This window comes from Furipterus horrens, unplaced genomic scaffold (assembly GCF_987537825.1).
Source record: "Furipterus horrens unplaced genomic scaffold, mFurHor1.1.pri manual_scaffold_1, whole genome shotgun sequence".
NCBI classification, from domain to species: domain Eukaryota; kingdom Metazoa; phylum Chordata; class Mammalia; order Chiroptera; family Furipteridae; genus Furipterus; species Furipterus horrens.
In genome coordinates, this window is record NW_028327171.1 from 38,316,345 (window position 1) to 38,338,440 (window position 22,096).

The 22,096-nt window shown below is 34.2% G+C and overlaps 1 long non-coding RNA gene across 1 annotated transcript in view; it reads right to left on the bottom strand.

The window, feature by feature from the left end:
* The window catches only part of LOC150020899 (uncharacterized), a 324,472-nt gene that overhangs the window by 42,446 nt on the left and 259,930 nt on the right, over positions 1 to 22,096 (bottom strand). Inside the window, exon 3 of the long non-coding RNA XR_016511149.1 lies at positions 8,493 to 8,588. This is a non-coding gene — a long non-coding RNA (uncharacterized LOC150020899). The remainder of the gene's footprint in view (positions 1 to 8,492; positions 8,589 to 22,096) is intronic.

Genomic DNA, 22,096 nt, shown 5'->3' on the forward strand with positions numbered 1-22,096 from the left:
CAATGGGGAGAATTCCAGAGGCAAAATAAGAGGCTCTTCTTCCCTGTAATCCAAAATAACATAAGGGGAAGAATTGAGATTGTTATATGAAATTTTAATAATAAAATAAAGTAAAAACTCTCATTTAAACATTTTTAAAAGGCCATATAGGAGAAATTCTCAATGGGTAGCATTAGATGTGGCAAATGTAATGTTTTAAGATAGCTTATTGATCCCAGATGAGTTTCATGTGAAATAAATAAAAGAAAGTTGAACAGAGCTGAAAATAAGAGAAAGAAGCAATGGCGTTAGAAGGAAATAACTGGTGAAATAAATTGGTCCCTCTCGGCACTGAGAAGATACAGGCAGCTCAAAACACTCAGTCTGAAAGAAGGCTGTACAATTGATGTTGTTGCCTATACCTCGAATTTTCTTAATTTTCTTGACTATTTGGTCTTTGGGTATCAAATAGCAGAGAACAGTATTTCCCAAACCTTTCTAATACCTGGCATTTATGGGACTGATTAATTGTTAAAGAAATATGGCCTTCAGAAAAATACAGTAATAATTAGACAATAAAGAAAGATTAAAAAGGCCAGGTTAGATTTACATTAGTAAACATAACTGTAATTATAATAGCTAGCATTTATTTATTACTAAGAGTTCATCCGGTACTTTGCATATATAAGAAATGTACTTTACATAAATAAGGTACTTTGCATATATAAAACATTTATTATAAAGAAGCAATGTATTTATTATCTCTGTTTTATAATGATGAAGCTGAGGATGAGAGATGGTTCTAACTTATCTCTATACACAACTGCAAAATACCAGAGAGAGGGCTTGGACCTAACCAGACTGACTTTAGAGTTTAAGAGTTTAACCACCCTCTCCAAGTTCTGCATTATCTCTTGCACAGAGCACTTGACCAATGCACATCAGCTCTCACAGATCTTCTCAGCCAAAAGATTTGTACACCAACACAAAAATGGCTCAAAAACACTGTTTCCTAGCAATGTCATTCCTATGCATACATACTGAGAGAAACACTAACATAAGTGCACCACGAAGATGTATGAGCATGTGCACAGCAGTACTGTTTTGAGAAAAACTAAAAAATAACTCAACTCTTCATCAACTGTAGAATAGATAAATAGTGGTGTATTTACACAGTGGAATACTATACGACGATAAGAATGAATGAACTATTGCTCGACACAACAATGTGAATGAGCCTTACCATCACAATGCTGAGCAGAAGCCAAACATCAAGCACTACATCCTATATGCCTCTATTTTATATATCTATTAATTCAAAAACAGGCAAAATCATCTATAGTGACAGAAATTAGGATAGCAGATACCTTTAGGGTAAGTAATGCCTGGAAAGAACTACACAGATATTTCTGGTGTTATTTCACTAAGCATAACCTGCGGGACATTATGCTAAAAGTAAAATAACTCTGATACAGAAAGACAAATATTGCATGACCTCTTATATGTAGAATCTAAAAAGAAAAATCTAACTTGTTGTTTTTTTATTTGGAAGCTGGTTACAAGGCATATTCAATTTTAGAAAATTAATCAATTTGTTCATTCTCATATATACATGGTATATCTCAATAAAGTTTTTTTTCAAGTTACTGTGTACTGGGAAAAAAGTGTGTGTCTCCATAACTTATACACATTAGTTAATAGGTATTTTATTTGGAATTAGTCACCTTTCATACCAGTAAACCAGCTTTGTCTTCAATATATTCTCAATTTCATATTAAAAAGATATCTGAATATTATTTAGACTTAAAAAAGAAGAAAATTTGCCATACATGACAACATAAATGATCCTGGAGGATATTATGCTATAAGTGAAATAAGTCAGATACAGAAAGACAAATACTGCATAACCTTTAATATGCAGAATCAAAAAAAAAAAAATTAACTCATAGTAACTGGGAGTAGACAAGTTTTTACCAGGGTAGGAAGTGAATGGTGGGGAGACTTTCTCTTAATATATCTTATACAGCTGCCCTCAAAGTTTTATTTTTATTGCATCCTCATTTCTTTCCATCATCTTAAAAAAATATTTAAGTTCTATTTCAAATGGAATAAAGAAAAGATATATATCACTTCTAAATCACCTTTTAACGTACTATCTGGCATCATCTTTCTTCCTTTTATAATCAGGTCAGTACAAACTACATTCACTCTTTTTGCTGTCTTATGCTTTAACCCACTGAAATCAAGCTCCTATTTGTGACTCTCCACTAAGACATCTCTGACAAAGTTCTTCAATGACTTCTTAATTATTAATCTATCTTTACATGTATGTATTTGGTGACCTTTGACATTAATATCTCTTTCTCACTCTGAAACCTCTCTCCCAGCTTTAAAGTTAGCAGTCTCCCCCTATCGTCCATTTATTTCTCCGATCACTTCTTCTAAGTCACCTCTGGGGACTCCCTTCTTCCAGCCTCTTTTTTAATGTTGGTGGATATAAGGATCCTGCTCATGGTCTGTTTTACTCACTTTGCACAATTTTAGACAGTGGCAACCACACTTATAAGTTCAATTGCTATATGTGGATGATACCCCAGTCATTGATTTTAGATCTGGAGTGCAGGGCATCTGTGAGAAACTAGTCACTGATGTTCCTATCTAGATGTCCCCTAAGGAGGTTAGAAAGTACATTCCCATACTAGTCTCTTCTTCACTCCCTAACTCAGTTAATTCAAGAGGTTCACCATCTTTCTAAGCTAGGAACATGGGTGCTCATCTTGAATTTATTCTTTCATGCATTCTACTCCCACATTTTATCCATTAAGTTCTAGAGATTCTAATCATATGATTTGTGTAAGGATCTTCCCTCTGCATCTTCACTCTTAGTATGTTGGTTGGAATTTACATGATTTCTCAATGAGTCTATTTCTCTGACTTCCCAATTCACATTACTCTCCTTTTTCATCTTCCATCTGCATGGAGCTGCTGATCTTATATCCCTGATAATGCAGATCAGATCCCAAGGCTGCCATGACTGAATACGTACAATGGTTCTCGTTGCCTGTAGATTATCCTACCCAAAATTCCTGCCCCACATTTTGCCATGCCTTTCTCTTCATGTGCCTATAACTGGTGTTAAGCCTAGCTAATTACAGCTCCTTTAATGTACAACTTTGTTTTATTTTTTTTTAATATATATCTATTTTTATTAACAAGTCTAAAGAAAATCGTCCTTGAATCAGGGGATGTGATACAAATTATGGTGACCTGCGTAAAAAACCCGGCACCAAGTTTGGCCTTTTAGAAAAAGTATATGTAAGAATATGCATTAAAACCTGCACCAGAACACAATGCAGGGGCTACAACTTTGTTTTAAACTTATGTATTTCTCCACTAAACCAAGAATGCCTTTCCTTTCTACTTGCTTAGTTCTCTGGCATCTTTAGAACATTGCAAAGATCTATTGGGAAAAATTATGTAATTGCTCTGTGGGTCCTTGATATCTATTTTAAGACTAACTCCAAAATTCTGAATTCTCAAACAAACAAATATCAGCATCCAAGCACACCCGTTTGCATTTTACACAATCTGCTTCCAAGGCAACTAATGCTTAAGATGGCACTTCTCACCTTGGCTATGGGGTTGGCCATCTTTGTTCATTTATATGCTAATTCAAATGGAAAGCAATATGATATAATGATGATAGTTATTCCAGGAGACTGTGGGCCTAATACCTTTTTAACACATAATTTAATATTGTAATTCAGGGACCAGCAGTTAAACTGATACCTTCTGTTGTTTTGCAAATCTGTTGATTATTTCCTTAAGGAAATAATGTCAAACATGGACTTCTCGGATGAAGGGGCAGCAAAATCTTAAAATTTGTTCTGGCTCATTGGGCTTCTTAGTTATACACACAAATGTTAAAGTAAGTTAAATGACTGTACAAAACAACAGGAGAAAATGAGTGATGGAATATAATAGAAAAGTCTGCCCTATCAGTATTCATAAGTGAAAAAGCCACTCTTTCATTAGAAGGCCTACTAAAAGAGAAATTATTTTGGTTAAAAAAATGTTTTATAAAAATCCATGATGAAAATATTTAACTAGTACATTTTACAGCACTAATAGACTTATATTTTTATTAAATTACTTTATAAACATTAAATTGATTTTAAGCCCCTGATTATGCAGATAAATTTAATTATCTCTCTTTTACTTAATAGAGACTACATATTAAAATTTTCAAGTTCCTACAATACTAGTTACTCTTATGTGGCTGAAAGACAAACTTATTATGTATGTATATATTTATTTATTTTAGTCCACCTGTTTTTCCTAAATTAGAGTTACATAAACAAATTCACCTTTACATTTCAGCATTTTCTGACTTTCTGCGAAAGTTTCATGTAGTTCAAGTATGCAGCATTCTAATTTTAAATTATTTCTTGACCCCTAGTACACACTCAATATCAACATTACTGGAAAGATGATCTTGAAAAGTGTCTGGAACATAATCCATAGAGACCACAAACATAGGGCCACTTAGAAATTCCATTCATGAGACACCAAACTTATACTATCTTGTTCTGTAATTTTTAACTGTCATTTGTCTCTGCAAGTTAACCGTAGATGTTTGAGGTCAAGGACTATGTTTCATATATCTTAGTACTTCCAATGTAACTAGCATAAAACCCTGCACATTGCAGGCATAGACTATGTGTTGATTAATTTATTGCCTGAGATACAGAAATAATTAGAATAATATGGCTTTGTTTTGAAAGAGCTGAAATTTAATAATTTAAGGAGACAAAGAGAATGTTTAAATGATTGGGGGATTAAAGGAATATATTTACTAATTTTCCCTAAGTAATCACACTTCGCGATTCTTAGAGTGATGCCTACTAATAGGGGTTGATGAGAAGACAGGACTAGTTAATGGATTCAAAGAAAACAAACATATTTCTTAACTAACACCAACGTCTAGATAGCCCTGATGTGGTGGAAATTTTTTACTCTTTAGTAATTTATTTCCATTATTAAGTAATTCACACAAGTGAGATATTCATACAGTAAGTCACAGAAATAAACATCATTTCTAAAATAAAATAGAATATGATGAAGACTAATCTTCAAGTATCAATAAAATATTTTTATTATATTACACATGCAGGCTTTAATTAAAAATAAAAATACTTGATGTAGGTAATTTATGTTATGATCTGATATAAAAAATTTTACTTCTCAACTTTTTCCAGAAATATTATTATTAAACTTATATAAAATGTTTACTAGTAAGCAAAGGACATAGAAAAAGGTTAGCAGCATAATATTTATCCAGTAATTCAAGAGACTGTGAGGAATATAAAATTGTGTATACTTGGAGAAGTCATTTAACTTGTCATACCTAAGTTTTTTTTTCTATTTACTTTTTAAGTTAATATTATTGACATATTCACAAGGCTGTTGAAAGGTATGAGTAAAATAAAAATTGTAAAGCAGTTTAGAAATACAGTGTTACATAAATACTTAGGGATGACTATCTCCTGTAAAGAAAGTCTGGATTTCTATTTATTTCACTAGTATAAAATAAGACACTGTCATATTACTTATGAGAGAAAAATCAAATTCAAATTCTTTATATATAATGAAGACATAGTTGATATAAAATGAATAGTGACATGAAATTTACATATTTTAGCTCTTACCTGACCTTTTCATATTATTTTAAATCTTTGCCTATAATAAATGGCTACTTAGTCATTCAGAAAATCAGATTTAGTTAGGCCAAATACTTTGTAATAAAACTGTCTCATAGGCTAAATTCTCCTGTGAAGAAACTATTCATGAAAAGAAATAAAAGTATCAGTTGAAATACTACTCTTGAGAGAATAATTTAAACTTCTGCAGAGAATTATTTTATTGCTTTTTGAAAAATGCTCAGTCATTGAACCAATGTATGACCCTAGACAAGTACCTTAACTTTGAACCTCAGCTCAAATAATAAAATCTGCCATGCAACCTGACAAAGTAATTCTATTGTGATTAGATATGTGAGAGTTTGTTAAGCATATTTCTTGCATGTTTATATGTAAGAAAGAATACTGAAAAACTATGATTCTCACTTTTTGAAAAGTTTTGACTTTGATTTTTTTAGGAAAAGCAATATACCCAGCCACATAATTCCCTGTTTGCAGAAGCAAAGAATTCAGTGAAAGCAACATTTAATGAAGAAGCACATATGAATTGTCTCAATTTAGTGTAGTTTTAGAAACAAAACAAAATAGGTCATTTGTAGACATAGATTTATATAATAAAACTCTTATAACCCAGTGATATTATTATAGTTTTGTTGGTAGTATGTTGCAAACTGTGTAAATAGTATACTTAGATTTTAATAAGTTTATTGTTCTTGAGATTTATTCACATAAATTGGCATATGCAAGTCCTGTAAACTCTGTTACCCTTAACCATAAATAAAAGTGCCAGACATGGACTTCTATTAACTGACCAAAGTAAATGTAGCTCTTTGATATACTATATATCAGAAACCAATCTAACTAATGTATATTTCCCAAGTGAGTCTTGTTTAGATCATTTAAGTCAATGTATTCAAACAACATAGGAGTGTATAAAATAAAGAGAATTATAATCCTGGGACTGTACAAGAAGAAACTCTCTTAAGTTTAGTGTGTATTAGTGTGCATGTCTGTGTGTATGTGGGTGAGATATAATAAAGGCAATAGTAATAAATTATAAAAATGGGATATTATAGATATTAAACTCTAACTTGCTTTTTTTCCCATTTAGCTGCCTATAACTAATTATAATCTATCTATGTACCTCTCTATTTATGTATCTATCTAACATCTGTCCATATACCTACCTATCTGTATGACAATTTTCACAATTACCCTTCCCATGAAAACTTATGCGATGCAGTGGTATAAGAAAGAGTAGAGCAGGGAATCTAGAAATGCCAATTCTAAAGGGAGGACAAAAAAGTATTGGCATCAGTAAAGTTTGTCAACAGATAGCAGGGCCCCAACCAGAAAGCCCAAGGCCATGGGAACATTGCAGTCCATTGAAAACAGTATGGTAAAAATGAGACCCAATAGTAGAGCATTTGTAGTTATTGTTTATTAGACACAGAAAATCAGACAAAACCTTAATTATTGTAACTTATGTCTGAGGTTGTACTCAGGGCAAAGCATAAAAGAAAGAATTGGGAAACTGTAACAAGGAAGAACTAAAACAAAAAATAATACTTCTATTTCTCAAATATGTAAAGTTCTTTCCAACTTCAGTGCTTTCACATATGCTGCCCATCTCTGTCTGAATATATGCCCCTTGACATTCTTTTGTTGACTCTCCCATATCAATCCTTTGGATACTTTCCTCAGAGAAACCTTCCAGGATTTTATAAGCTAAACTAGATCTTCCCACTAAAATAATTTTTTGGACTTGTTTTTAAAAATACATCATTTTTGGTTCCTTAGCATCAGACTAAGATATGAAGCTTTTGCTGCATCAGCAATATAGGTTTGTTATTAGCCAATAAGATTTTCTGATATGAAAATTCAAATATGAAATTAGATTTTTTTCACAGTGACTTGTTTCTTGCCTTATCATGTGTTTCAACAAGAAACTGATATATGGCTGTATCTAATATATATATTTTTAATTATTATTTCAAAATACCAATTAGTTATTCTGTGACTTACTCAAATAGACAATCCTACTAAGGTGAGTGACTGCCTATTAATAGATCCCTGTGGTCTCAGTTGCCTCTCAGGACACCTGGCACTCACATCACTTACCTCACAGTAAACAACATGAAAATGAAAATTAGTTAAAATCTTGTTGGTCAGCAAGTTTTTTAATACCATATTTTAAATATACTTCCTAATTTGAAGAGGAAAACTTACAATATATAGTTGTCAACATTTTCATGAAAGGCAAAGTAATACTTAGGATCCATGGAATCTCTTTTTCAGTTTTATTTTGATAAACAATTACTGTCCATAGGTCAAATTGCTCTATTTGAAATTTTATAGTAATTATATTCTCATATGTGTTTACATATAAATATGATTTATCTTAGTTTGCAAGTTTTAAAAATGTTTTCAAAAGGTTGAACTGAATTTTCAAACTTTTCAAAGCAAAACAATATCAAAATACAAACTATTCTCTGTCAATTCAATTAATGTGTTTCTCTCTAGATGCCACATTTTTAAATTTTATAATCATTGAAAACAAAAAGTGGTGTAAATTCAATGGTCTCCAGTATATTTGACTCTTAAATACAGTTTATACTGGAAAATAGGTCCCAGTATCCAGTGATTCAGTCACCCCAGTCCCAGGAGTCCAACCCCATAGAGGAATACAGTGGAGCTCCAAAGCTATAAAACTTCTGTGTTCTCCCTACCACAGCCAGACACTGCCATCAGCATAGCTGTGGTGCATGGGACTGGGATGAGTTGGGGTAATCTGGCCATCTGAAGTTTCTTTACCTTTCCAGTAATGGCAAACTGGGACCTCCATATACCCCTCTGGAACCTCCAGTCTTGGGACCCATCACAGAGTGCTGCTAAAGAAGTGCAAGAGAGCTAAAAAAAAAAAAAAAAAAAAAAAAAAAAAACTTGTGATTCAGTGCCACATACTAGAAAATAATAGAAACACTTCTTTGTATCAAGATACTAGAGAAGTGTCACTCATACATAGATACCTAGACAGAAAAGAAGTCTATCAAAAAACATGAATAACCGAGGCAACAAAGCAGCTCAGAAAGAAAATTTAAAAATCTATACCAAACATTCTTTAAGGCATGGGAATATGTGATTTAAATAATAGAGAATTCAAGATTGCAGTTCTGAAAAACTCAACATGATGCTAGAAAACACAGGCAGGCAGTTTAGCTCAGAAAATAAAAAAACAATGAATAAAACAAGTACTTTATGAAGGATACTGAAACTTTTAAAAAGAACTAAACAGAAATTCTGAAGATGAGGAACTCAATAAAAGAGATAGAGAATGAACTACCAAGCATAGGAAATAGAACAAACAAGGTGGAGGAAAAGATCGGTGATATCAAAGACAGAAATTAGAAATGATGCAGAGGGAAGAAGAGGGAGACTTGAGCATAAAAAAGTGGAAGAACTTTATGAGCACTATTTGACTTTATAAGAAAGAGCAATATAAGAATAATAGCATACCAGTAGAAGAGAGGGAGAAGGAAATGAAGAGCCTATTCAAACAATAGTTGATAAGAATGTCCCAAACCTATGGAAACAGCTATATCCTCAAATTTAAGAAACAAACAAAACACCTAATGACCTCAATCCAAATTTTGTGCTACATTTGAGTTTGAAGAAAGCTTAATATGACCAAACAGTGAACAACAGCATTTGTATAAGAAAACATTCTAGTATTAATGAAAAAGAAAATAAATATTATTTTAAAAGAGTTTGTGTTTATTATATTATAGGGAAATAACATGAGGTTCTGACAAATGTTCACAGTTGAAGCAAGGGGTCCTGGCTTCTTCTCTGGATTTGGAACCTATTAAACTTGCACAATCACCAACGAGTTGTGAGATCTCCTTCAACCTCAGTTTCCACCTCTTGAAAATACAAAGTAAAAATAACTGTTGCCCTAACTACATTACATACTGGTGTATAGATTGAATGATAAAGTGTTGATGAAGGTGACTAATAATTTTTTCTCATTTATTTTATTTTATTGTTCAATTACAGTTGTCCAAATTTTTCCCCCATTCCTCCCCCCTGCCCCACCCACTGACCCACTCATACAGTCAGTCTTAAAGTTCCAGTCACATTATTACAGTAAGTCTATGGTAAATTCTAATGTATTTAAAGTCATGATTTTCAAAACTTTTAGATAGGCTGTTTGGACTTCTGGCCAAGATGGAGGCATAGACAGACATGCTGTGTCTCCCTCCACAACTAAAAAGGAGTACAACTACCTCAAAACTAGAAACCACCAGACGTTCCAGAAAATCAAACTACATGGAAGTCCAGCAAACAAAGATATAAAGAAATACTCATCCAGACAGGTAGGAGGAGTAGAGCCCGGGTGGAGAAGATGCGTTGTGGTGGCAGCAGCGGCAGCAGCAGTGGCAGCAGCAGCAGCAGTGGCAGCAGTGGCAGCAGTGGCAGGCCAGCAGAAAGTACAGTCACACATTTTAAAAAGTCAGAAGGTACACCTGGGGTGCATTCCCAGCTCCTTACTGGATGTTGCAGCTCACAGTCCCAGCACCGGGGAAAATCAAGCCTCCTTGCTTCTGACTCTGCAAACCAGTGGGGTTGGGGCAGAGGAAGAAACTGCTGGTCTCTCAGCAGAGTCCACTTGTTTAAAGGGTACCCACAGTCCTAGAATGTCCACAGACCCACCCACTCTGGGAACGATGTCCAGGGCAGCAGCTATAAAAGCACCAGTCTTATGTGGAAGTGAGAGAGGTGCCTAGAAAAGGGATGAGTGCTGGGCAGGCAGCATTGTTCCCTCTCAAACCCCTCCCCCACATACAGCGCCACAACGTAGTGAAACAGGTTGCCCTATACTAACGAATCCCTGAGGCTCCACCCCTTAAACGTAACAGGTGCGACAGCTCTGCCTGGGATGTGGAGGCAAACAAACACAGGAGCCTGTCAGAATGGGGAGACAGAGAAGTATGGCCCAAAAGGGGAAACGGATCAAGGTTCCAGTGGGAGAACTAAGTGACAAGGAGATAGCCAACTTAACAGATGAGGAGATAGCCAACCTAACAGATGCAGAATTCAAAACACTGGTGATAAAGATGCTCACAGGCTTGACAGATATGCTTGAGTATGGCAAATGTGTAAGAGAAGTGAAGGCTATGCTAAGTGAAACAAAGGAAAATCCACACAAAACCAGTGGTGAAGGGAAGGAAACCGGGGTTCAAATCAATGATTTGGAACATAGGGAAGAAAAAAACATCAACCAGTGCAGAATGAGGAGGCAAGAATTGAAAAATATGAGGAAAACTTCCCAAATTTTGTGAAAGAGATGGACATACAGGTCCGGGAAGCACAGAGGGTCCCGGGTGAGCTGGACCCAGAGGGGACCACACCAGGACACATCATGATTGAGATGCCAAAGGTGAAAGACAAAGAGAGAGTCCTGGGGGCAGCAAGAGAGAGGCGGAGAGTTGCCTACAGGGGGGTGCCTATAGGACTATCAGGTGATTTCTCAGAGGACACTTTGCAGGCAGGAAGTGGCAAGCAGTATTCAATATGATGAAAGACAACCTGCAACCAGGATTACTGTATACAGCAAAACTATCATTTAGAATGGAAGGGCCGATGAAGTACTTCCCAGACAAGGTAAAGCTAAAAGAACTCATCATCACCAAGCCATTATTATATGAAATGTCAATGGGACTTACTTAAGAAAAAGAAGACCCAAACTATGAACACTAAAATGACAATAAACTCACAACAATCAACAACCGAATGTAAAAAATAAAAACAAAATCCAACTAAGCAAACCAGAACAGGAACAGAATCAGAGGTATGGGGATCATTTGGAGGGTTATCAGCTGGGAGGGGAGAGGGGGAGAAATGGGGATATGGTGCTGGGATTAAGAAGCATAATTGGTTGGAACAGAATAGACAGGAGGAAGTTGAGAATAATATAGGAAAGCGTGAAGCCAAGGAGCTTGTATGCACAACCCATGGACATGAACTAAGGGGAGTGGGATTGCTGGAGGAAGGGTGGGTACTGAGCAGAGGGGAACAAAGGGGAAAAAATCGGAACTACTGTAACAACATAATCAATAAAATATACTTTAAAAAATGCAAAATAACAAACAAAAAAGAAAACTTTTCTACCATCTTTGCTATCCTTAATGTAATTCGTGGAGCAAATAACTTACCTAGATACATAATTTTAAAACCTAACATTGTAATTACCAAACTACAGTTATAATATACAGATTTAATAAAATAAAATAACAATATTAAATAATATATGAAGTTTGTCTAGAAAATATCTAGCCATGTAATATGAAAAATAGAGACCTTGATTGAAAAAGGTACAAGATACAAGAAACATTGTACATAGGACTCTTGCAGTAGTTTGTGGTCGAGGGCACACAAGTAATTCCAGCAGACAGAATGTGGTCGAGGACAGGATCAGTGCTGAGCAGTGAAAGCACCTTCCTTTTATTGGATTTTGCAGATATGCTAATCAACAGGGAGGGTCCAAGAATGAGCTCACAGGGACATTCCAGGAATGATTACAATGTACTTGAAACTTACAACAGAGGAAGCTTAAAAGATTAACTGAAGAGAACGCTTCCTGATAAACAAATCTATATATCATCTATAGATTCAAAAACAGAAAAACAGAAATCCAATCACTTATTCTTTTAAGGCTATGGAACGGATGCACTGTTCCTCAAACACCAACAGAAAGCAATCAAGGTTAAACACCATTTGTGCTTAGCTTTGTTTGATTTCCTTATCAAAATCAGGGAAGATGGAGTACTCAGCAAGATTCTTTTTAAGTCACAGGATGTCTTTAAGATCCTGAGGCCTGAGCAGTGAGAGACTGTCAGCACCAACGAGTCCAGCTCGATGCTCGGATCATTGAACACCTAGACTAAGAGGCATGTAAACATACCTCAAATCAGAAGTCTTGATTTCCAGCATCTTAGGACAATGACACCTCAGTCTCCTTCAAGTAGGCATCTTGGGACCTCACACAGATCTCCCAATCATCATCAGCTGCCCCATCATATTCCTCTTGCTCCTCAATGGTCTGAAATCTCTTCCCTTTCAAAGATGATTTTAGTTTTGGGAAAAGCCAGAAGTTTCAGGGTGCCAAATCTGGGCTGTAGGGGGGTTGTTGAATCACCTGGGTAATTTGATGTTTTGCAAAAATACTGCACCAGATGTGATGCATGAGTGGGTTGGTTGTCATGATGAAGTTTCCAATCACCAGTTGCCCATAGCTGTGGCCTTCTGAGTCTTCTGAATAGCTACCAAGAAGTAATGTTAAAGCTTCCCACAAAATTTGATGCAGCTTTGTTTCTCTACTAACTCAATCATTTTGAATGCAATCACCAACACAATACCCATACTCACTCAATGGTGTCTACCATCCCCCACTGACTAGTACAGTGAAGTTGTCCTTGTTCATGCACGTGCATTCCAATCCATTTTCATTGGCCATGAGGTTACATCGACGTTGTGCAAACCATTCTCATTATGTTAACAATGGCTGGACTTTTTCCGGACAAACTTTATATATTTTTAAATGTGAAATTAGGTTATAGCATTTCAAGAAGACATAACAAATGAGTCATATACTCTAACTCTACATAAGATTATTAAGAAAATCATAGCTACAAAAGTAGACTGACACAAGTAGGTTGCATAAGCAATTTCAAATTCACAGACAGTGCTGAATTCATTACTAGGATTTTATAAACTCGAGAAATATTCTTGTAAACTTTTAACCAAGAGAATATATCCCTCTCTTTATTTGCAAGTTAGCAGCATTCCTGGAAATTCTATAGACATTAAAAGATACAAAAATAAGTTTTATGTATTTGTAATGTAGTGTAAAATTCTAGGCAAAAAGTGATTTTAAAGAGCCTTTTATTTACATGAAAATCTGATAAACCTTAAGATTATGTGCCAGTTGTGAGATACTGGTAATTCTCTAGTGTGTAGATCTACTGTGAACCCCATAGATTGACTAGTAGCTCTGACACCACCCACAGAAGGCCAATAATATGCTTCTTATTATTTTGATAAGTAATTACTTGCAAATATCGTTATGTGATAATACCAATACTACTGTAAACCATGAATCTTTAGACCAATAATATCCAACTCATTTTTTGCAATAGTTATCCTAATGTTTTGATAATGAAGATTGTTGATTTTGTTCATATTTTATTGAAATGTCAAATGAATATGAAACTTGATTCAACCTTATTCTTATTTGTGTCCATCAACCTTCAGAAAGTCCCAATTTTATTAAAATCATTTGTCTAGTATTCTATACATTACACACTCAAATTTCTACAACTCATTATCTCTCATAAAACCCTTTTGTATAACTAAATGCTCAATATCAGTGAATGGGTCTCTTCAGACTACATTCTCTCATATCCTTGTATATAACTGATACCAACTAATTCAACAATCGCCCTCTCTAGATCCAGCTAGACTGCTCATGTTCAGGTTATTACCCACCCTCAAATAAACCTTTACAACTATTTCTTATATGGTGATTGATTTAAGCATATGTCTGAGAATGTTACTGTCTCATGTAAACATTTCAAGTTTCAGAAAGTGTTATTTTCATTACTTAGCACTCAAGGTTCTTTTATATCAGGTATTTTACCCATGGCACTGGTTTTATTTTTTATGTACTTGGCAGGGTTACTCTTTCATACTTATATTTGACATTAAATAATAGTAATAAAATACAATTCTTTGTACACCCTTGGCTAATTTATACTTATATACCTTTCCTCACAATGCTTATTCTATGTGAAAATACCTATCACCAGTCTTATTTCTACTGCACCCCAAATTTGCCTCAAGGAACATCAAACCATCTTTTGTTGTATAGATCAATAGTCACCTCTTATAATTTTCTCAAGTAATTCTCTATCGTCTATTTCAAATAAACTACTAGCACAATACTTCTTGCAATTAATCATAGTAGTTTCTTGAGTGCCTTTTCTTTCTTGGTTTAAATGCTAAAGGCTGGTCAATGATTGTTTCCTATATATCTGAATTAATTATTTTTATTTAAGTCAAATTTAAAGTCTGATATACTAGAGAATTAAAAATATTTATTAAAATATATAAGTGAATTTAAACTTGTATTCGGTATGTTGATATGCCTTAAAAACTAATAACAGTCTAACAAAGTATTTAGGTTATTTTTTCAAGTTAACTAAAAAAATTCATAAGAGATTTACCAAGAAACTAGACTGGTTTTCAGAGTACATGTAACATCTCCAGGGTTCAGAATTTGACTGTTGTTAATTTAATAATCTTAATATTTCTTGAGAGTGATCCAACAACATCAAAATCAAAGAGCATAAATCAAGTGCCTTTTCAATAATGAGATAAAGTTTGCCACTTACGCCTTTGAATTACAGCTTGTCTTCTTCATTTTTTGTTTAATCAAATTGTCATGCTTTGGTAGTCTAACCAAAACCACTTTTTTTTTTAATATATAATTTTTTTAAATTTATTTTTTAACAAGGTTATTTTATTATTTTATTTTATTTTTATTTATCTGTTTTTAGAGGAAAGGAGAAAGAGAGGGAGCGAAACATCACTGAGTGGTTGTCTCTCACTTGCGCCCCCAACTGGGTACCTGGCGTGCAACCTAGTCATATGCCCTGACTGGGAATCTAACGAGCGACACTTGGCTCTCAGGCCGACACTCAATCCACTGAGCCACAACAGCCAGGTCAAAACCACTTTTTGACATGCTACATATTACTTTAAAAAATCCAAGTAATTATTGTGTGTAGATACAATCTCAAGGAAGATAGGCCAATATATTTCTGAGAGAAAAAAATAATTTTTGTATTTTTTATGTTTTCTGGGAGATAAATGGGCTGTCAGGTTTTGTCAATAGTACTGCAAGAGGGTGAAAAACCCACCAAGTCAAGATTTCCTTGATTCTCTTATAAAAGATCTCTTTTACTTGTTTCATATTCATGATGACACTTTATAGGCTCCAAAGTATAGTGTTAGCTGCAGTTGTAACTGGTGTCAGAAACATTACATTTTCACTAAAATAATTAAAATTTTATAAATTTTAACTTAACTCAATATATTGTCATCACCTAGAATGAGAGATAGTATGATTAGTCTTTATTATATTACATCCCAAATCACATGCAGATATTTATTGATTATACATATTTTTAAATGCATTTATTTATACAACAGTTATCTACTATAATTTTTTAGAACGTCCTGGAGTTTCCAAGTTTACTGCTTCTGGAACATGTACCTAATATAATAATAAAAATATACATTAACCTTGTTATGTACTTATATTAAATCTTTTTTAATTGCAAATTTCCATCTTGTTCACTTCTGAATTCCCAGTGACTTCAGCATAATAGATGCTTAATAAATATTTATTTAATGAAAAAGGAATCAGCAATAGATACCTTTACTGGGCTTTGGAGGGAATGATTATTAATTTGCTTATTATTTTAGATAACTTGCTATTTGATTTTTAAAACTTGGTGCATTCACTAATTTAATAATAATTATGATGATTATGAAAAGGGAGAGAAAAAAGAGACAAGTAGAAGGAAGAGATTTAAAAAATAAGAGAAAGATAAAGGAAAGGTAAGTGGTTTGGATATAAAAAGATAAGGTACAGGAATGGAATGGACTTGAAAGGAGAAGGGAACAGAAATTGTAAAAGAGGAAAAAGTAGGAAATTAGGAAAAATATCTAGTCAATAAATGATGTTATAATAATTAGCTATTTACATGAAAAAATAAAAAGTCTGCTTTATCACAATTCATACAAAAAGAAAAGTAAATTCCAGATGGATTAAAAATCTAAATGTAAAAAAACAAAAATCTTTCAAGTCATTTAAAAAAATATTTTACAGTCTCAGGTTAAGAAAAATTTCTGTAAAAACAAATAATCATAAGCAAACAGGAAATCATTTCATCAATGTCAAATAAAAATAAAACCCACCATGTTATAAGGCATCATAAGAAAATTTAAAACAGAAGTGAAAAACCAAGAAATATATTTGAAATATATAAAATAGACAAAAAATATATCTTTGATTAGCTCTAATAACTACAGGTCAGTATAAAATATATATATATATATATATTTTTTTTTTTTTAATGTACAGAGAGAATCAGGCAGGTTACAAAAGTGAAAAAGAATAAGGGCAAATAAAGATGTTAAAAGACTGCATAACCTGTATTAAAAATCTGGGTTAATAAAACAATAAACTATTATTTCATAACTCTGAAATCTGAAGAAAATTAAAAGTCTGATAACTAAGTATAGTGAGGACATAGAATAAATGGAACTTCTTTTCACTGTAGCTAAAAGTATTAATTGGAAAATAGCCTGTCAATATTTAGTAAAGTTCAAAATGTATTTAACCTATAGGGAAACAATTTTACTTCTATATGTATGGCCCATTAAAATACTTGTGTATGTGTACTATAAAAGTACAAATATGCAATATCTCTAATAAAGTATTGTTTTTAATAAACAAAATTGTAAATGATCTAAAAGTAGGCCAATAATAGTGCATATAAATGCAATATTGACAGAATTATTTCCTAAATTAAAATAAATATGCTAGACTGAATCGAGAAACCTCAAAATTAAGACCTAATTTTGACAGAAGAAAAGTAGTTGCAGAAGGACCTACATATATGTCCATAAAAAGCACATAAAAGATACATAAGTATATGTATAAAGTACAAAAACATAATTAGAATATATACAAATTATAGTAGTAGTTAGTTTATAGCAGGAAGGTTACAAAAAGAATTCAATTTTATTTGTAATCTTTTTTTACTTGTTCAAGAGGATAGATAAGATTTAATATATTTATTTTATTTTTTGTTTTTTTATTGACTTATTTATCTTTTTTTTAGTACCATTTAGTACACTTATACCCCCTTTCCCCAGCAATCACCATAATGTTGTCTATGTCCATGAGCAATGTCCAGGATTTCACGGCCTGTGTTTTATTCTACAATTTTTATGGTTTTGGGTCTAATATTTAAGCCTGTGATCCATTTTGAATTTATTCTTGTATGTGGTATAAGAGGGTGGTCTAGTTTCATTTTTTGAATTAGTGTTTTGGGTTCCTTTGGCTATATTACCAAAAGCAGGATTGCTGGGACAACAGGCAGATCCATTTTTAATTTTTTGAGGTGTCTCCATACTGCTTTCCATAGTGGCTACATCAGTCTGCAGTCCCACCACAAGTGTAAAAGCATTCCCTTTTCTCTACTACATCCTCGCCAGCCATTTTTGTTTGTTGATTTATTGATGATAGCCATTCTGACAGGTGTGAGATAATGTCTCATTGTGATTTTAATTTGCATTTTTCTGATGATTAGTGACATTGAGCATCTTTTCATATGTCCATTGGCCATATGTGTGTCCTCTTTGGAGAAGTGTCTGTTCAGGTCCTTTACCCTATTTTTTTCTGGTTGTCTGTCTTTTTGATGTTGAGTTTTATAACTCCTTTATAAATTTTGGATATTAACCCTTTATCAGATGTATTGACAAATATGTTCTCTTATTCTGTGGGGTTTTTTTATTCTGTTAATTTTTCCTTTTTTTCCCTTTCCTTTGATTAAAAGGTTAATCAAACTTTTTAGTTTCATATAGTTCCATTTGTTTATTTTTCTTTTGTTTTCCTTGCCTGGGGACATATATCTGCTAAAATATTTCTGTGAGCAATGTCCAAGATTTTCCTGCATACGTTTTCTTCTATAATTTTATTGTTAGACTATTTTCCTCTGTTTCTCTTCTCCTTCTCCTTCTCCTTCTTCTTCTCCTCCTCCTTCTTCTTCTCCTTCTCCTTTTTCTTCTCCTTCTCCTTCTCCTCATCCTCCTCCTCTTCCTTCTTCTTCAAAAAAGCCCTCTAACATTTATTGCAGTACTGGCTTGGTGTTAACAAACTCTAGCTTTTTCTTGTCTGGGAAACTCCTTATTTCTCCTTTGATTTTAAATGGTAGCCTTACTGGGTAAAGTAGCTTTGGTTGTAGGTCCTTGCTTTTCATCACCTTGAATATTTCATGCCACTCCCTTCTGATCTGAAATGTTTCTGTTGAGAAATCAGATGACAGTCTAATTGGTGCTCCCTTGTATGTAACTGCCTGCTTTTCTCTTGTGACTTTTAGGATTCTCTTCTTATCTTTAAGCCTTATCTTTTAAATTATGATTTGTCTTGGTATAGGTTTCTTTGGGTCCAACTTGTTTGGAACTCTCTGAGCTTCTTAGACTTGTGTGTCTTTTTCTTTCACCAGCTGAGGCAAGTTTTTGGTCTTTTATCTTCAAATAGGTTCTCTATCCATTGCTCACTCTCTTCTCCTTATGGTATTTCCATGATGCTTACATTGTTACACTCTTGTTGTCCAAAATGTTTCATAAGCTCTCCTAATTTTTTTTCATTCTTTTTTCTTTTTTTTGTTCTGCCTGGATGTTTTCTTATACCTTGTTTTCCATTTCACTGATGTGATCCCCTGTTTCATCTAACCTACTGTTCATTCCTTCCAGAGTATTATTTATTTCAAATATGGCATTCTTTATTTCTGCCTGGTCTTTTTTAAGGTTTCTATGTGTTTCTTTTTTTCATGCTGTTGAAGATCCTCATAATCATTATTCTAAACTCTATCTGATAAATTGCTTGCTTCCATTTCATCTAGTTCTTCTTCTAGAAAATTCTCCATTCTTTCATTTGGAGTGTTTCTTTGTCTTGCATTTTGGCTGGTTCTTTGTATTTGTTTCTGTGTATTAGGTAGATCTGCATAGACTCTGGTGTAGGCCTTCGTCAGATGCTGCTTGTGACTGGCTCCAGTCAACCTGGTTGGAGCTATCAGTGATCCACAGCACGTGGCTCCCTCTACTGGGCACATTAGTGTGCAGAAAAATCAGGCTGTGTACCATGCTTGCCTTTATCAGCACCAGGTCCTGAGGAGGATCAGCTGAAGTCTCATAGAGCTCCCAGAGATCCACCTTAGTTATTAAACTAATCAATGACATAGCCTCAAGTTGTAGTCAGCAGCCTGGCTTAAGTTCCATAAAGTGGAGCACAGTAATTCCTATGTGCAGAGTTACTGCTTCCCCTCAAGTTGATGCCACTCAGAAGAGATGGCTTCTGCAATATGGGGGATGACTTAGCACAGGGATCTTGGTGGCTGTTCCACCAGTTCTCTTCCCAGAGCCACCATCCTCAGATTTTCAAGTGTCTCTAGTCCATTCTGCCTTCCCTCTGCTGGAGCCCAGTGTAAGTGGCTGCAAAGAAAATTTTGTGTGTTGACCCTTTAAGAGGCTCTCTGAGTCTCCAGCTGAATCTCCCTGGCAGAAAGAAACCCTGCTACTTTTCACAGTGGGATGTTTTCTGGGTTCCTTTCCAACTCCTGTGTTGTAGGTTGGGGAGCCCAGATTGAGGGTTAGACCTCAAACTCCTCAGGGGTAACCCCTGGCTACTGAAATATCCCTCTGGAACTTCAGCTGCTGCCCATGGGAGCTCACCCAGGCCTCTCATACCTCCTCTGCACTTCCTACCAGTCTCATTGTGGTGAAGTGGTTTCTTTCATCTGTCCTTGGTTGTAAGGCTTCTCTCAGCTAGTATTCAGTTGGTTATTCAGGATGATTCTACAATTTAGTTGTAATTCCAGATTGGTCCTAGGAGGAGGTTAGTATAGCTCCCATTTATTCCTCTACCATCTGGATCTATTGAGATTAAATTTAAATAGGATAAAAGTGTTATCATTGTTCTCAGTGGTGGGTATGTGATGATTTATTGTGTAGGTATACCTACATATTAAAAATCTTAAGGCTGTCTTTAAAAGGAAACATACTTGTTTCAAGACTACAAGGCCAGTAAAAATTAAGGAGCTGGAATCCCCAACAAGATTTTTCAGATTCTAAAACTTATGATGGTAATACAATTCTGTGTCGAACTAGATTATTTGCCACTTTACAACCTAAACTACTTTAACATGTTTAATGCAAGCATCTCATACTCCTTGGCTATCTTGTATTTGTTTCTTTCTTTTTATAACTGTGAAAACTAACATTGTTTCAGTGCCTCAATCTGGGTATCTGTTTTTGCAGATAGTAACAAACCCATACTTTTGGAAAACTTTGATGAAGAAACTGAGGCCAGTTCCAAGAGCTTTTATTTATAAGAAGATATTAAATAATTATTTCATTACTTAAGATGCCTGAGAATTTATGGAGTCATTTCAATGTGCCTTGGTTTTGAACATTACGTCCTGTAATCTCAGTAACTGAATGTTTTAATGTCAGAGTTTGCTTCCTAATATGCCTTCTCTACTTTCTTCTCTTAGCAAATGGTCCCTCCAAGTTTTAGCTGGGCACATGGCCCACCACTTGGAGGCACATTTTCTTAGACCTCCATGAAACCATGTTGGCCTTGTGACCAAGACCTGGCCAACAGGGAGGAAGTAAGGATGCTGATTGTACATTCAGTGCATTGTCCTTAACATGGAAACTGTTTACCCTCACCTTTCTCTTTTCATCTTCCATTGGCTAGAAGTAATCACCAGCCTTGATCACAGAAATAGAAGCCATGAGGATTAAAAAGCCACCTTGCCAGTCCTGGGCTGCACAACTCCTGACTATTTTCATGAGAAATAAACTTCTTAAAGTCATTGTATTTTTTGCAGTGCTTTGTGAAAGCAGGCTGTTTAACTTTTCTCTAATTAAAATAACACTATGTATCCCAGAAGAGCAAAATGGTACTCGAAAAAAATTAAGGACTTTGTCCATGATCATAGAAAGTGGCAAATTCATGTGTAAAGAGTGATATTTCTATGCCAAAACCTGTGCAATATACACCTTACTCCCAGCCATGGAAAGTCTGACCAAAGTGCATAAAGTTTTAGATGTAATTATGAAGGCTGGTTTCAACATTCCTTCTAACTAAAACCCTGAGCACATAAAACACTGACTAGAAAATATTTGACCCATACATACATATATATATATATATATATATATATATATATATATATATATATATATACATATATATATAAATTTTAAATGGGGATATTTTGCTATGAACAACTCTAGGGGCATGTTTGGGTATTTAGTCTGACTAATAGGTGACAAGAAAATGACAAGATATGGTTTTCAGTCATTCCACCACATCCACCATGACATGGAGCATAAAATATTCCATTATCCCAATGGGAAGTTAGTTCTTAGAAACCACAGTTAAATCCCCTGAACTCAGCCTATAGCACATAAAGTATTACCAGTGCATTAGGAAATAGACTAATAGAATCTATTTAATTTCCTCAGTGGCCTAATGAGGATAGTATCAGTGAAAGAAA